Source organism: Bubalus bubalis, chromosome 2, assembly GCF_019923935.1.
Source record: "Bubalus bubalis isolate 160015118507 breed Murrah chromosome 2, NDDB_SH_1, whole genome shotgun sequence".
NCBI classification, from domain to species: domain Eukaryota; kingdom Metazoa; phylum Chordata; class Mammalia; order Artiodactyla; family Bovidae; genus Bubalus; species Bubalus bubalis.
Window position 1 is genome coordinate 66,880,568 of NC_059158.1, and position 17,296 is coordinate 66,897,863.

Sequence of the window (17,296 nt, forward strand, 5' to 3'; positions counted from 1 at the left end):
GCCACTTCTACTGGATATCATACAGATATTGTATTTGAGGATCTTTATCTTCATGTATTTTCAGCTTTTAGGAAGTCTCAGACATCCCACAGAGCATCCCCGGTGGCTCAGCAGTAAAGAATCCTGCAATGCAGGAGCCACAGATTCGATCCCTGGGTTGGGAAGATCCTGTGCAGAAGGGCACAGCAACCCACTCCAGTATTCTTGCCTGAAGGATCTCAGGACAGAGGATCCTGGCAGGCAACGCTCTACAGGGTTGCAAAGAGTTGGATACTACTGAAGCAACTTGGCATGCACACATCTCACAAGGCTTTCTATTTAAAGTATACTTAAAGTAAATTGTATAGATTGAAAAAAGATTGTAATAAGGACAAGTCCTTCTTAAAACACGTTTTTAAGGTATGTTATTCCAATTTAAGGAGCAGTATCAAATATTGAATATTTACAGTTTCTTGCGTTAACTCTAAGTCTTTTCTCATAGGCTTTAATACATAAACACATCAAATTCTTGCTTCATTTCTATCTGACCTTGATATTAAATGCTCTCCTGTGAGATATTACCTCCTTAGGCTTCCAGAGTATCCTAGTGTGTCTGGGAGGCCCCAGCCTCACTCAGACAGGAGGCCAAATCCCTCTGCTTTCTGCCCTTTTTATTCCCTTTGTTAATGTATTTTTTCTAAAAATCTGTTTCCACAGTTGTTTATTCTTATTCCTGTTTGCAGAAAAAGATGATCTCCCAACAGATCTATAGATATGAGATTAAACAAACCCTGTTAAGAATCAAAACTCTCCTTACATTAAAATTCTCAGTTCTAAACTGTCCCTTTTCTATTTCAAAACACAGCAATTTAACTTTTATTGATGGGATCAGAGAGTTGTGGTGGGTCTTGAATGTGCAGGGTTTAGACTTCATCCTGTATTCCTTGAAAAACTACTTATGATACAGAAGCATGGTATAAAATGCTTTACGGAGATTCAGCTGGCAGGTTTCAGGGGGAACTTGTTAGAGAATTGAGACTGTAAGTGAACAGATAGTTGCAATATTGCAAATGCAGGATGTTTTCACTTGGGGAGGGGCAGAGAAAAGTCAGAGGGTTACTTTTGAAAAAGAATGTGAGGCAAGAATCCACGTACTATCTGAGAGGAGAAAGGAATGCAGGAAAAGAGGGAACAGGAAGAGCAAGGGGTTTCTCTGTTGTATTAATAAAACTGGGTGACCAAACAAAGGATGCTGTAAACAGAGATGGAGAAAGCTGATTCTGGCAGCAGGTGTAGGAAGTTGTTTAGGGTGGTAGACAGGAGACAAGAAGAGGGATGAGTAATTCAGCTACAGGCTGTTTCATGAAAGGCAGTACAAATGCATCTTACATGTCACATGCAAGATTCTTTGCGCTGAAATGAATATATTCTAAGAACCCCAAAGACTTCTTCTTAAATTCTTTTTCTCTTAAGTAATTTCTAAATCATTAAAAACATGTCATTAATTAAAAAAATAGGACATTTAATTTAGACATATAAAAAACTGACAATGCTTTCTGAGTGTCCAGCAAATATTGAGACACTTCACATAATACTTCTTTCTAGAAATGACATGTTTTAAAAATGATTTCTCAAATATTCCACTGACCTAAAATAGTCCTTTCATAGTATGTTCTCTGCCCAGTGAATGAATGAATGAATGAATAAGAGTATATAACCAGTAGGGAGTTATTTTTAAACTGTATGTTGTTGTTCAGTCGTTAAGTCATGTCCGACTCTTTGCAACCCCATGGACTGCAGCATACCAGGCTGCTGTATAAAGGAGATCAAAAATAAAGCTGTCAGTTTGGAGCTATCCCTAAAGCAGTGACAGTTAGTCAAGACAACTCTAAGGGAGTGAGAGCCAGTGAGAAAAAGGCACAGGGTATAGGAATATATCTTGTATTAAAGCCAAATTTGAGATATAGAGAGAAGAGTGAGAGCCAAGCCAGAAGGTTGAGTAGGGTCACAGAAATGAGAGGGTACACAGAATAAAGGATGGACTCTGGTGATAAATGCAATTGAAGATCTAGGAGGGGGAGGGCTAGAAAAAGTTGTTGTGTGTGCATTCCTGTGGAGAAGCCAGTGAGTAGGAGAGCATGGAAATTATGCTGCAATAACAACACTGGATATCGACGTAAAGAAACTGCATTACACAGTCAGGCTTTTGGCATTTGTCCCACACCCACAATTTACAACATTGGTTTGGTTCGCAAATGCAGGTAATTACAGATGAGTGCTCACCTTCATTCTGCACCCTGATGATTACATATGTATGTGTATATATATATATATATATAGAGAGAGAGAGAGAGAGAGAGAGAGAGTTTGCTGAAATGCTCAGTGCAGCTGACCATGTATCATTGTGCCAATCACAATTCAGGATCTTTTCTTTATTTGCCAGGTATTGTTTGAGCGTGAAAAAATAAAACCAAGTGACGCAAGTAGCTTTTCAGTGGCTGTATTATTTGCCAAAGCTATGATTGGATAAGGTCCAATACCTTTAGGATAGGCCCAGACATAAATTAAAAAAGCAGTGTGTATTTTGAAAGAAACTTCTAGAAAAAAAATCACATGATTTCATCATTTTAATTGACTTTATAAGTCAGAGCCCAGCCCTTCATTTACAGTGAGAAACACTGAATGCCAAAGGAGGTCGAATGGCCTGTCCAAGTTCAGCAGACTGGTTATTGGCAAAGTTAGGACCAAAGTCAAATGTAGTTCTTGTTCCCAGGGCTCTGCTCATTTTATAAGCCGTGCTGCCTTCATGTAAATTCACAAACTCTCTGTTGCCAACAGTTTTAGCTCTGACATAGTCTAAAAATACCTTTTTTTCTGTATAAAGCAATCTAGTTACAACGCAAGCAAGTACCTTTAGTGTCTGAGACACTCTGAAATTAACATCTACTATTCCAAACTGAGTCTTGGTAGGGAAAATTTTAACCAAATATTTAATATCAGGTGTTTAAAACAAATTAGTTCAGTTGAACCACTTCCCATATTTTATCTGCCTGTTGTTAGGTTTCACAGGTTAGAAACTAGAAAACACTTTATCTTTTCCATGAGGACTTTGAAATGGCTTTAATGATTAATACAATTCATATTTAAGAATGAATATCTTTTTAATACATGTCATTTTGCAGTGAGGTAACATTAGCTCAAGTTCCTGTTAGAGAAATCCAGTTACCATTTTCTCTCTCTCTCTCACCCTCTTGATCTTTGTCCTTGACAAGGAAAACAATTCCCTAAAGACATTAATAACGTGTGATTTTTTTTTTTTTTAAAACTGTGCTCTCTAAACTACGTGTGAAAATGAAAGTGGGGCTTCCCTGGTGGCTTAGACGGTAAAGAATCTGCCTGCAATGCAGGAGCCACAGGAGACAAAGGTTCGATCCCTGGGTTGGAAGAACCCCAAGAGAAAGGAATGGCGACCCACTCCAGTATTTTTGCTTGGAGGATTCCATGGACAGAGAAGCCTGGCAGGCTATATAGTCCATAGGGTCACAAAGACTCAGAAACAACTGAGCAACTAACACTTTCACTTTCTAAAGTGCCTGTGGAAGGCACCACATCATCCCAGGCAAAAATGCTTATTGCCAGTGGCAGGAACACTATCTGATGTGGGCTTGTTTGGTTTTCATCAGTATTTACAGTTTATATTTAATTTTATTTTTCACAAGACCCCCTCATTTCAGTTCAAACTAACATTTAACAGTACCTTAGCAAAACAACCCAAAGTCGATCCAGTATACACACACAGACACTCTACAGTCCTTTTGCAAATGTCAGATACCTGCGATACCTGCAGTGAGAGAAAACCTGATACTCATATTCTTAAAGATTCACCTCTAGAGCCTATCTGAACAAAGGGAAGACCCACAGAAGTACTATAATATAGTAACATAAAAGACAGTTTAAAGTAAGAGCTAACTTATTTTCCAGTTGTTTTTTTAGGACTCCTAAGGTTTTCCGCAGTTCACTGCTTAGGTGGTCGTGAGGTTACGTAGGCTAAGTGAACATGCAGAGGAGTGTAATGAGCCGGATAGGTTCTGGCAGAAACCATCCTTTGAGAGCCTCGGGAAGGCCAGGGGAGGTAGACGCAAGGCTGGGAGGGGCACGAGATTGTTGTACTTTAGGCTGGCATCCAGGGAAGCCAGATGAGGGCAGGCACAGCTGACTAGAGCTGTGGTTCCAGGTAATCAAGGCCCAGAGCCCAGGAAGTCAGAGCATGTTGAAAAGAAAGGTTCTGGAGAACACGTGACACTTTGTTCTTTCTGCTGTGTGTGGCCATTACAGGTCCCTGATTACTGATCACCACCAGAAGGAGGTTAGAAGTCTGTTCAGCAATTGTGCCTCTCCCTAAAGCAGAGGAGCCAGGATTACAAGTGCATATAATTTTTCCATTTTAGATCACAGGTTACTGGCTTCCCTCTTTCAAATATACTGGTAGCCTTGAAAGGAAGTTACTATGTATAACTATTACATTCTTTATATGCCAATCACAGCTAATATTTAAATCTGTGATATATATATATAAATATGAGGAAATAAAAATATCAATAAAATGATAGTGTAGTTGGTAGGTGGGTCCATCATTTCACAAATTGTATTCTCTTGGGCAGGTTATATAACCATGTTGATTCTCATTTTCTTCACTTTGAAGACTTAATTCCATATAGTATACCAAACACTAATCAAATAAAACACTCATCTCTGGGCCATAGTGAGTACTTGATTAAATTACTTCCATTAATTCACTTATTCTTTTGTTAGCCATCAAATGCTTCTAAGGACCCTACCGTGGGCCGCTCTAGATTCTAGATTCTGGAAAGAGGGTGGTCAGGCCAGTGAGATGTCCTTGTTCTCAGGCAGCGTATACACCTGCTCACTTCCTCTGTTTATTCACGTAGGCCAGTTACCCACTTTCTTCTTCACATAGTAACAACATATTTGAGAACATGATTATGTATAAAGAAACCTACAGATAGTCATAATGATCATGATCCAGGGTGTGGATCACTTAAAATATCAGGAAAATACCTTGTCTCATTTCAAATTCTGGCAAATCAGATCATAGCAGATTAAATTCAGTAGTTCAAGTTGTCCAAGATTAAATACAGTGTTAACCTGAGTGGTTCACATATGTGTATTTGCAATATCTGCTCAAACATCTGATTCATTTTACTAAGGATTACTTAACTGCATCTTATATAACTTAGTGGCTTCTCCTATTATCTAGACACAAGTCTTTGACTTTTCCACTTCTGAAATAGACTCTAGCTGAAACATCATCTCTCAGAAAAGTAAAACACCGCGTTCACACACACAAAAATGATCTTATTCACATGCTTCGTTTTATTGATCATCTCCTTTCATGTTACCATTCCACTAAAGTAAATATAGTTAGGGCCTTTTTCCTTCAAAAGACTAAAGATTGCACTTTTGTTCTCTCTATTGGTTAAAATATTCGGCAGCTCATGAGATTAAAGGCTGTGAAATTTTAAGAAAATCTCTTCCAGAGTGCATGCAAGACAGCAAGGGCATTCAAGGTAAGAGATTGTGAAGATACCAAAACCTAGCTGCAGGGAACCTCGCTAAAGGAGGCTCCACGCCTAGAGGAGGTTCCTGCTGGACTCTGCAGAAAATAATCCTCCTCATTTTCCCTCAGACAGAGCAGTGCATTAAGAAGTGAGATGAAATTGATCCTTCTGTAGGTGGATGAGAGAAAGCTTTCTAGGCCTTTCTAAAAGGGCTTCAATCTCATTCTTTTATAATAGATCATTATTCGGAGTCTTTCGATGTCCACAGTCAGTTAATTGTTGAGTGCACCTAATGACAAATCTGTTGTATTGCTCATCCTTTCAGATCATCCATACGGTTATACCCTCCCTTGATACATGAGTATATTTCACATATGTTTTCAGATATTTATTTTCAAATATTTAAAAAAATAAAAATATTTTTTTTAATATTTTAAAAGATACATAGGCACCAGAGCTTGGCATGCAGGCACACACATATATATACACACAGTATTGCTCTTTGATTCAGCAAGAAGGGCATCTGTTCTGGGCCTTCTATTTCAGAAAATCTCTCTGCCCTTCCTCTGACTACCGCCCTTGGCACAAGACAAAGAATCAGGAACTAAAGGGGATGGTGCCTACCCTGTAAAGACTGAACCACGTCTCTCGGCCTTCTCTGGTTACTGGAATTCCAGACTACCCCACCCAAAAGGCCCCAGCCTGCTTAGTTTCTTCCCCAGTCCCCAGGCATGGGTTGTTCCATTTGCATGAAACATCCCTAAGCCTGAGGGAGGCCCAAGAGGCAGCTGTCTACAGGGGCTATGATATGCATATGTGAGTAGATGTGGCCACCTGCTACTCTTGAGACCTCTCATCTTATAAGGTGGAGCTGGGGATGGGAAGAGAAGGCTGGGGGCCCTGGGCTGTGGGCTGTTAGGCAGGCTCTTCCAGGATCTCCACTCTTTAAACATGAAGCTCCAAGGTTATCAAAGAATTTTAGAAAGTTTTTAAAAACTATTTATTTATTTGACTGCACCAGGTCTTAGTTGCAGCAGGTGGGACCTTTTTAGGTGCAACGTATGAACTTTTAGTTGTGACATGTGAGATCTACTTCCCTGACAGAGATTGAACCGGGCCCCCGGCATTGGAAGTATGGAGTCTTAGCCACTGGACCACCAGGGAAGCCCCTTCAAAGAATTTTAAATTTTAACTTGGGGCTTCCCTGGTGTTTAGCAATAAAGAATCTGCCTTCAGTGCAGGAGATGGAGGAGACTTGGGTTCAATTCCTGGGTGGGGAAGATCCCCTGGTGAAGGAAATGGCAACCCACTCCAGTATTCTTGCCAGGAGAATCCTATGGACAGAGGAGCCTGACGGGCTACAGTCCATGTGAACATGGCACAGCAAAGATTTATTTTTAAGGTAGGAGGAAACAGCATACTTTATTTGAAGATACTAACTATGGCCACTCAGCAGTGGCCACAGGACTGGAAAAGGTCAGTTTTCATTCCAATCCCAAAGAAAGTCAATGCCAAAGAATGCTCAAACTACTGCACAATTGCACTCATCTCACACGCTAGTAAAGTAATGCTCAAAATTCTCCAAGCCAGGCTTAAGCAGTATGTGAACCGTGAACTTCCAGATGTTCGAGCTGGTTTTAGAAAAGGCAGAGGAACCAGAGATCAAATTGCCAACATCCTCTGGATCATCCAAAAAAGCAAGAGAGTTCCAGAAAAACATCTATTTCTGCTTTATTGACTATGCCAAAGCATTTGACTGTGTGGATCACAACACACTGTGGAAAATTCTGAAAGAGATGGCATACCAGACCACCTGACCTGCCTCTTGAGAAACCTATATGCAAGTCAGGAAGCAACAGTTATAACTGGACATGGAACAACAGACTGGTTCCAAATAGGAAAAGGAGTACGTCAAGGCTGTATATTGTCACACTGCTTATTTAACTTATATGCAGAGTACATCATGAGAAATGCTGGACTGGAAGAAGCACAAACTGGAATCAAGATTGCCGGGAGAAATACCAATAACCTTATATATGCAGATGACACCACCCTTATGGCAGATGAAAGTGAAAGAGGAGAGTGAAAAGTTGGCTTAAAGCTCAACATTCAGAAAACTAAGATCATGGCATCTAGTCCCATCACTTCATGGCAAATAGATGGGGAAGCAGTGGAAACAGTGGCTGACTTTATTTTTTGAGGCTCCAAAATCACTGCAGATGTGATTGCAGCCATGAAATTAAAAGACACTTACTCCTTGGAAGGAAAGTTATGACCAACCTAGACAGCATATTAAAAACCAGAGACATTACTTTGCCAACAAAGGTCCGTCTAGTCAAGGCTATGGTTTTTCCAGTAGTCATGTATGGATGTGAGAGTTGGACTGTGAAGAAAGCTGAGTGCCAAAGAATTGATGCTGTTGAACTGTGGTGTTGGAGAAGACTCTTGAGAGTCCCTTGGACTGCAAGGAGATCCAACCAGTCCATTCTGAAGGAGATCAGTCCTAGGTGTTCTTTGGAAGGAATGATGCTAAAGCTGAAACTCCAGTACTTTGGCCACCTCATGCGAAGAACTGACTCATTGGAAAAGACTCTGATGCTGGGAGGGATTGGGGGCAGGAGGAGAAGAGGACGACAGAAGATGAGATGGCTGGATGGCATCACCGACTCGATGGACGTGAGTTTGAGTGAACTCCAGGAGTTGGTGATGGACCCAGAGGCCTAGCGTGCTGCAATTCATGGGGTTGCAAAGAGTTGGACACGACTGAGCAACTGAACTGAACTGAATTGAACCATGTTTTATATTAATGTTTTTATATGTGGCCTTTATGTGTACTGTTTTACAAGTCCCACAAATGTTTCAAGTCCCACACAAAGGGACTGTTTGTGAGTGTGTGTGTGTGTGTGTGTGTGTGTGTATGAGTTAATTTTCCTTAACATTTCTGGTATGTGAATTTCCAAGAGGATGACAAAAAAATCTCTAAGTTTTATAAGGTATGCTTCAGACTGATTTCATAGTGAGTCCACATTACTTTGGATTGATTTTCCCAACATGTCTCAGCAAAACATTATACAGCCTGACTAAACAAAGCTTCATTCCCACACAGCTCCACCTTCCTTTCTTGGCAAATATGTAATCTGGTAACACCCTTTCAAGACTACCATTCCAGCCACATTCAAAGGAAATAACCATTAGGTCTCAATACAATATTTGTTTTGTTTTTAAGGTGAATTCTGTTTCTAACCATAGGGCAGGTAAAACCAAAGGAAGAAAGAAATCCCTAAAGGGATAACATACTTTAAACTTTTCTTCCCACTTATTTTCTCCTTTTTTTTTTTTAACCAAAGCTTTTTGAATTAAAGAAACAAAACTAAGAAGCCAAACAAAACTGAACCCCATGGGATCATTCTGATATTTATCTCCTTTGTACTTCCAGGCCATAATAATAATTCATCAGTAAATATTTTCTGAGAACGCTCCAGCCCAAGGATATGCTCTTAGGTGTTGGCATTCAGCAGATGTATAACCCAGTGCGGAAAATAAGGCAAAAGAAGTGCTAGGCAAAAAGAAAGTGTTTTAATGTGAGTTTGAGGGAAGGAAGGATTATTTTAGGTGGTGGGTAGGAATGAATAAGGGCTTCCCTGGTGGTTCAGACGGTAAAGAATCCACCTGCAGTGCAGGTCTCCTGGGTTTGATCCTGGGTAGGGAATATCTCCTGGAGAAGGGAATGGCAACCCACTCCAGTATTTTTGCCTGGGAAATCCCATAGATAGAGGAGCCTGGTGGGCTACAGTTCATGGGATCACAAAGAGTTGGACATGACGAGTGGCTAACACTGTAGGAATGAATATATTTGGTGAAAAGGCAAAAGGGCATCTCATAATTGCATTTTAATTTAGGGCATTCTGGAATGTTCCAAGTTTAAATATTGAAAATATCAAAACACCTTACTTTCACATATCCAGGCCACTTAAGATTTGCCAACTGCCTCAAGTAACCCAAAACAGAAATCACAAACATTGTAAAAGGGAATAGAGAAATGTTGGGCCATTGATTTTCAGGGCATTACTGTCAAAAAGATGACTTTTAAAGAAAAGTATTAACAATGTCTATAACTTTATAGACATTGAAATTTTGCATTGAAAATTTCATAGCAAATATAAGTTCTCTTTGGTTATTGTTATTCAGTGGGAACATAGCATATAGGCAACAATGATTTGCTAACATTAACTCCAGTGAGTCATTAAATTAGCACAGCCATATGTGGCATAGATGACAAATTGAGCCCATGATACACACCCGGTGTGGCATAGCCTATGATGCTCAACGTAGGCTGTTCATAAGCCACCCATTTTCCTCAACATACAGCTCCTTGGAATTCAGTCACCCTGGTGACATTCACTACATTCCATATTGTCAGAACACAAGCATACAAGCATAGTTATAAACTACTGAGGCCTGACTAACTATCTTTAATCACTCAAACCATTGCCAAGTCCCTGTTGGAAGTTCTGAGCCATAAATATGGTCCATAAATTACAATTTAGGAAACATCACCAAGGCATTCACTTATGTTTGCTCAACTGGATTGAAGTTGCAATATTAGAAACTGGGCTTCATCGGATGTGAAATGTAATATAGGAAAAGTTTGGGAGTGTTTTGTTGTTTTTGTCTTAGTTTTAAATTTATCTAGTTTTGAAACATCCAAACAGAATCTTCTTAGATATGGTACAATATATAATCAATTATGGAAAAATGTTTTTAGAAAAGAAACTGTATTGAAATAGGGGTGTATACAGAAATTATGCTCTTGGCATTAGAATTACAGAGGGAGGGGAGAAAATTTGAACTCAGTTCCAGGCTTCTCAGCTAGTAAAGAATCCACCTGCAATGTGGGAGACCTGGGTTTGATCCCTGGGTTGGGAAGATCCCCTGGAGAAGGGAAAGGCTACCCACTCCAGTATTATGGCCTTGAGAATTCTACGGACTATTTAGTCCATGGGGTCTCAGAGTCAAACATGACTGAGTGAATTTCACTTCAATTCACTTCACTTCTGGAGAAGGCAGTGGCAACCCACTCCAGTACTCTTGCCTGGAAAATCCCATGGATGGAGGAGCCTGGTAGGCTTCAGTCCATGGGGTCGCTAAGAGTCGGACACGACTGAGCGACTTCACTTTCACTTTTCACTTTCATGCATTGGAGAAGGTAATGGCAAACCCACTCCAGCGTTCTTGCCTGGAGAATCTCAGGGACAGGGGAGCCTGGTGGGCTGCTGTCTCTGGGGTCGCACAGAGTCGGACACTGAGTCACTTCACTTCAAGCATATCCCATCTCAGGTCACTCACTTGCTTCTCCTGCTGCATGGAACACTCTACCTTAGCACATCTGCAGTGATAGTTCCCTGGAGACTTCCAGTTTCTGGCTAAATATTGCCTTAACCAAAGAGATTGCTCAGTCTTTCTGCCTTACTCTCTACTCTTTTCCTCTGGCTTTCATTTTTTTTTTCTTAATATGTATCAACATTAATACTTCACATATTATACATTTACTTCTGGGCATTTTGTTTTTGTTATTGCTGCTTCTCTCTAGAATGTATTTTTTGTTTATTACTGTAAGCTCAGCATTATATCCATAACCATATAGTAGACACTCAATAAATTTTTCTGGAGGAAATAAATGGATGAATTGCTGACATAATGTAGGTCAAGAATAATTACTTGTAGCAGCTCCCACCCATAATAACCTTATATACATTAAATTATACATTTACTTTGGGGAAGAGAAATGCATCCAAACATCTGAGGTACTCAACAGAACAAAAGTCATAAAATATTCAAAAGCGAGGAGAGACACAGTATATACAAATCTACAGAACCAAGCTCTGATACCTAAAGTCTCTCAGAGTTGAATTTGCTTACTAGGTTACTCAGTAACAGATAGCTAACATAACTGCTAACTTAACAGCTTCCCAGTGTATGGTTTAAAAGCATATGCAGTTTCAAAAAAGTGTGTTGGGATAACTGGATACCCACATGAAACAGAATAAAGTTAGATACCTGCTTTACACCATATACAAAACAAAAGTTAATTTAATCTTAGACCTTAAGAGCTAAAATTATTAAACTCTTAGGGGAAAAAAAATGAAAGCAAACCTTTGTGACCGTAGCTTAGGCAATATTTTCTTGGATATGACTCCAAAGGAATAAGCAAGAAAAGAAAAACAGAAAAACCAGACTTTCTCAAAATTAAAAAATTTTGTACTTCAAAAGAAATTGACCAAAAAAAAAAAAAGGAAGAGATAACTCACAGAATGGGAGACTATATTGTAAATCATGGATCTGAAAGTTAGGGTTAGGGTTATAAATAAATCTTATAACTTAATAATTAGAAAAAACAACAATAAAAATGGGCAATGGATGTGAATAGACATTTTTCCAAGGAAGATATACAAATGGCCAGTAAGCAGATGTAAAGATGATCAACATCATTAGTTGTTAGGGAAAGGCAAGTCAAAGCCATCATGAGATGCTGCTTCACCCCCACTAGGATGGCGGTAATGAGGGTTGGCAAAGGTGTGGAGGCTTCCCCTGTGGCTCAGACGGTAAAGCGTCTGCCTGCAACGTGGGAGACCTGGGTTCAGTCCCTGGGTTGGGAAGATCTCCTGGAGAAGGCAATGGCACCCCACTCCAGTACTCTTGCCTGGAAAATTCCATGGATGGAGGAGCCTGGTAGGCTACAGTCCATGGGGTCGCAAAGAGTCGGACATGGCTGAGCGACTTCACTTTCACTTTCAAAGGTGTGGAGAAATCGGAATACTCATACCTTGCTGATGGGAATATAAACTGGTGTAGCCACTGTGGAAACAGTTTGGCCTTTTCTCAAAAAGTTAAATGTAGAATTACCATACCAATAATTCTACAACAAGGTACACAAGCAAGAGAATTGAAAACATATGTTCGCATCAACATGTGTACTAATGTTCATAGCAGCAATATCCACAATAGACGCAAAGTGGAAACAACCCAAATATCCATCAACTCATTTATGGATAAACAATGGTGGCACATTCGTGCAATGGAATATTATTTGGCAACAAAAAGGAATGAAGTACTGATACATGCTACAACATGAAGGAAGCTTGGAAACATTATGCTTAGATGAAGGATACCACTCACAAAAGGTCACATATTGTATGATTCTATTTGTACAAAAAGGTCCGAATAAGCAAATCTATAGAATCAGAAAATAGATGATTTGTTACTTAGTGCTGGGTTGGGGTAGAGGGAGTGGGTACAGGGAATGACTACTGATAGTTCTTCTGGGGGTTCTTTTGAGGATGATGAGAATGTTTGAAAATTAGATAGTGGTAACAGTTGCACAGTTCTGAAAATATACTAAAACTCACTCAACTCTACCCTTTAAATAAGGGTGAATTTTGTAGCATGTAAATTATATCTGAATAAAGCTATTTAAAAAGCATATGGACAGTTCAAGCATGTGGGAATCACAGCTGGATGGCAAAATATCCCTGTTGGTACACCGAGGTTGTGCTACATAATAGAGGAATATACAGCAGCATGAAACCCTGTCCTGAGGAATGCAGATTATACAAAGGCAATAGAATTCTTCCCTTCAGGGTCAGTTCTATTCACAGGCAGGGCAAGAACCTTGGGTTTAAGAGGTGTTCAAAGCCCATTTGCTTACATTTTCTCCTCAGTTTATTGCTTCAAGGTCTGAAATGCCTTTTTATAGGTCATCCTCTGGAATAAGTCATGAATAACTTTATTAAAATAGAAATGCTGTATGTGGAAATGCATAGTACATTAACATTAACACTAATAAGAATAAGCTTATTATGAACTTACTTAGCCATGCGTTTCAGTAAGGTCCTAAAGGAATGAAATGTTAATTAAAATTGAAGAGAAAAAATCTGGTACCTGGAACACTGCCCCAAGTATGAATTTTAGAAGTAAAATCTGAAAAACATAGATTCAAAATGTGGCATGGCACGAAAGACTCTTTTTTTTTGCATATCTTAATTTACCTTGCCTTACCTTTCTTGCTATGTAAATCAAAATGTAGGCTAGATTTATACAATTTTATTCTTTGGTTCTTTAAGCTTTAGCAGGCAAGTGGGAAATCTAGGATTATAAATCATAATCCTTGGCAGTGAAAATTTACAGAAATGTTTTTAAGAAAGCAAGTGTCGTGATCAGGTGTTTTAGAAATATCATTCTGTCTGCAATGTGAACAGATTTGTGGAAACAAGACTGATTGTGGGGAGATAGTATAGGGATCATCAACCCACCAAGAGGGAATGTCGATTACTTCAAACTGAAAACATCTGCAGAAAGTAATCTTATCAGAACTTCCCTTATCTGACTAAAGCAGTGCCTTATGGGAACCAGCTGCCACAAACCCAGTCTCTGGGGAAGTCTCTAGTCAGACAGGTGGCTGGCCTTGGGCGCTGGGGCATTCCAGAAAATTTTATACACGAGCCTCATCAGAACCTTCCATCTTTTGAATCCCTTATCTCCCCCACCCCTCTTCATTAAAACTGTATACAAACCCTTACTCCTAGATGTTTGGGGAGTCACTTCTTATGAGGTATTCTCATTTGCATGTGAAAATTAACTTTTCTTCTGTCAATCTGTCTGTCATCAATTAATTTTCAGGCCCCTAACCACTTGGACATAAGTTGGTAGAGCACGTTTTTTCCTTCCAACAATAGGTTAGGAGGCTGTTTAACTAATGCTGGTGAAAAGACAGTGGTGGTTTGTCTTAGGGTAACAATAGAAGGAAGAGAGGGGTTCCCTGGTGGCTCAGATGGTAAAGAATCTACCTTTATTGCAGGAGACCCAAGTTCAATCCCTGGGTTGGTAAGACCCCTGGGGAAGGAAATGGCAACCCACTCCAGTATTGTTGCCTGGGAAATCGTATGGATAGAGGAACCTGGGGGGCTACAGTCTGTGGGGTTACAAAGAGTTGGACATGACTTAGTGACTAACACACCGAGAAGGAAGAGAGATGTTTCCAGCAGAATTAACAGGGCTTGGGGTTTGGTTATGGTCGGGAGGGAATAGGGAGAACATGGGAATGTATCCTAGGTCTCTTCCCAGGACTCTTCAAAAACTTAATACCCTGCTGGTATTAAGCAGGGTGAATGGCCTTGAATGGCCTTCAAGATGTGAGTATGCTAAAAAAAAAACCTGTCTGTGTGTGTGGGTGGGGGGACAGGTGGGCAGCTCAAGAGCAGATAACAGAATTTCTCATGGAAAAAAAAAATGTCTTATTTAGCAAAAACATTTTAGTGAACCATCTTTGATCTGCATTTGGAGCTTGTCTAAATGAGCTAAAAAGTGGACAAAGAAGACATTGCCTGCATAATGAAGAAGAATGTTTTGCTTCAGCCAGAGGTGGATGAATCAAGTGTTCCAAGACCAGGAAAAGCAGTGAAGAATAACAGGAGGTAGGGGAGATGGCCCTGCAAGACATCAGGGGCTAGATCCTGAACACAGGTCCTGCCTAGTAGCAAGTACTGCCAATGGACAGAGACATCTGATATTCACTTTCATAGTATGTGCCATGCTGTGCTGTGATACAGTGCTCTTGCATCCCAAGATACACACCCAAATATTTAACCCAACTGCCTGGTGTGATTGTGTTTCAGGGAAATACATGAGTACACTTGTGTTTTATATTTGCATTTGTGCAGAATGGATGGTCAGGAAGCGACAGTTAGAACTGGACATGGAACAACAGACTGGTTCCAAATAGGACAAGAAGTACATCAAGGCTGTATATTGTCACCCTGCTAATATTTAACTTATATGCAGAGTACATTATGAGAAACGCTGGGCTGAATGAAGCACGAACTGGAATCAAGATTGCTGGGAGAAATATCAATAACCTCAGATATGCAGATGACACCACCCTTATGGCAGAAAGTGAAGAAGAACTAAAGAGCCTCTTGATGAAAGTGAAAGTGGAGAGTGAAAAAGTTGGCTTAAAGCTCAACATTCAGAAAACTAAAATCATGGCATCTGGTCCCATCACTTCATGTTAAATAGATGGAGAAACGGTGGAAACAGTGGCTAATTTTTTTTCTGGGCTCCAAAATCACTGCAGATGGTGATTGCAGCCATAAAATAAAAAGATGCTTACTCCTTGGAAAGAAGTTATGACCAACTTAGACAGCATATTCAAAAGCAGAGACATTACTTTGCCAACAAAGGTCCATCTAGTCAAGGCTATGGTTTTTCCAGTAGTCATGTATGGATATGAGAGTTGGACTATAAAGAAAGCTGAGCACCAAAGAATTGATGCTTTTGAACTGTGCTGTTGGAGAAGATTCTTGAGAGTCCCTTGGACTGCAAGGAGATCCAACCCGTCCATCCTAAAGGAGATCAGTCCTGCGTGTTCATTCGAAGGACTGATGTTGAAGCTGAAACTCCAATACCTGGCCACCTGATACGAAGAGCTGACTCATTGGAAAAGACCCTGATGCTGGGAACAGTTGAAGATGAGAGGAGAAGGGGATGACAGAGGATGAGATGGTTGGATAGCATCACCGACTCAATGGACATGAGTTTGAGTAAACTCCGGGAGTTGGTGTTGGACAGGGAGGCCTGGTGTGCTGCAGTCCATGGGGTTGCAAATTGTTGGACATGACTGAGCGACTAAACTGAACTGAACTGATGCAGAATGGATAGAAGAGGAAGGATGTGAAAGAGATAATTCAGCAGTAGTAGGAACTGAAAGAGTAAAGTGGGGAGGATGAACCCCCTGACCTTTACCACATCTATTGGGAAGTAGGGTAGCAGGCGGGGTGGCAGCAGAAAAACCCCAAGAAAATTATGTTTCACACTATATGTGAGACCCAGGGTAGGGGCAGAAGCAGTGCCATTTCCAGTCAACTATTGTAGGCTACTCTGAGTGAAGGGGGTGACCAGGACCTCCATGCTGCTGGTACATGTATAAATAGCTAAATGAGAATCTTTTAAATCATCTATTCATAAATCTAACTGCTGAATTTCCTCATTCTTCGTTTCTATGCAAAAATGTGAGTATTTCTCTATTTGTGAACATAGGTTATCTTGGACGCACGGCTAATGGTTCAGAGTACTAAAGAAGCTATTTCACATGTGTGATGTACCAGTTAGGTGGATGAGTTGAGCGTTGGGAACACAAAAGATAATATTGTCTGGAATAGAAAATAATATAGGACCATTTTTAATCTTATGACTCAGTGCTTCAACAAGACAGGTTTTTCTTAATGAAGACTTCTGAACTAATGAAAATGTCTAAATTCCAGTATAAAACCAGTGCTTTCCTACCTGGAATATCTATTAAGTCAGTGAAATATATTTTGAAGGAAAATACATTGAATGTCTTATATAACATTTTAAAGTTTATTTTCTTATTGTTTCAACTATTCTCTGCAGAGGCATCCTTGAAACAGAGCAATTTAGAAGTTAAATTATGTACCTGCAAATTATCCTCAGGAGTTATTTTTTAAAAATCATGTCCTTCATTCATGATTTTCATGGAGACATGAGTATACTAGCAAATTACTGGCGGTCTCTGTTGTTACCACCAGGAACTCTGATGAAAAATAATTGTTTTCTCCTCCTGTTGAGATCACCGCAATGTGTAGCACAGTACTTTTAATTTTTAAAAAGGATCTAATAGAATACACCAGGAAAAAAAACTGTAAAATGAAGGTTTTTTAAAGTTG

The 17,296-nt window shown here is 39.9% G+C and overlaps 1 protein-coding gene across 2 annotated transcripts in view; it reads right to left on the reverse strand.

The window, feature by feature from the left end:
* The window catches only part of ITPRID2 (ITPR interacting domain containing 2), a 99,185-nt gene that overhangs the window by 68,595 nt on the left and 13,294 nt on the right, over positions 1 to 17,296 (reverse strand). The window lies entirely within an intron of this gene.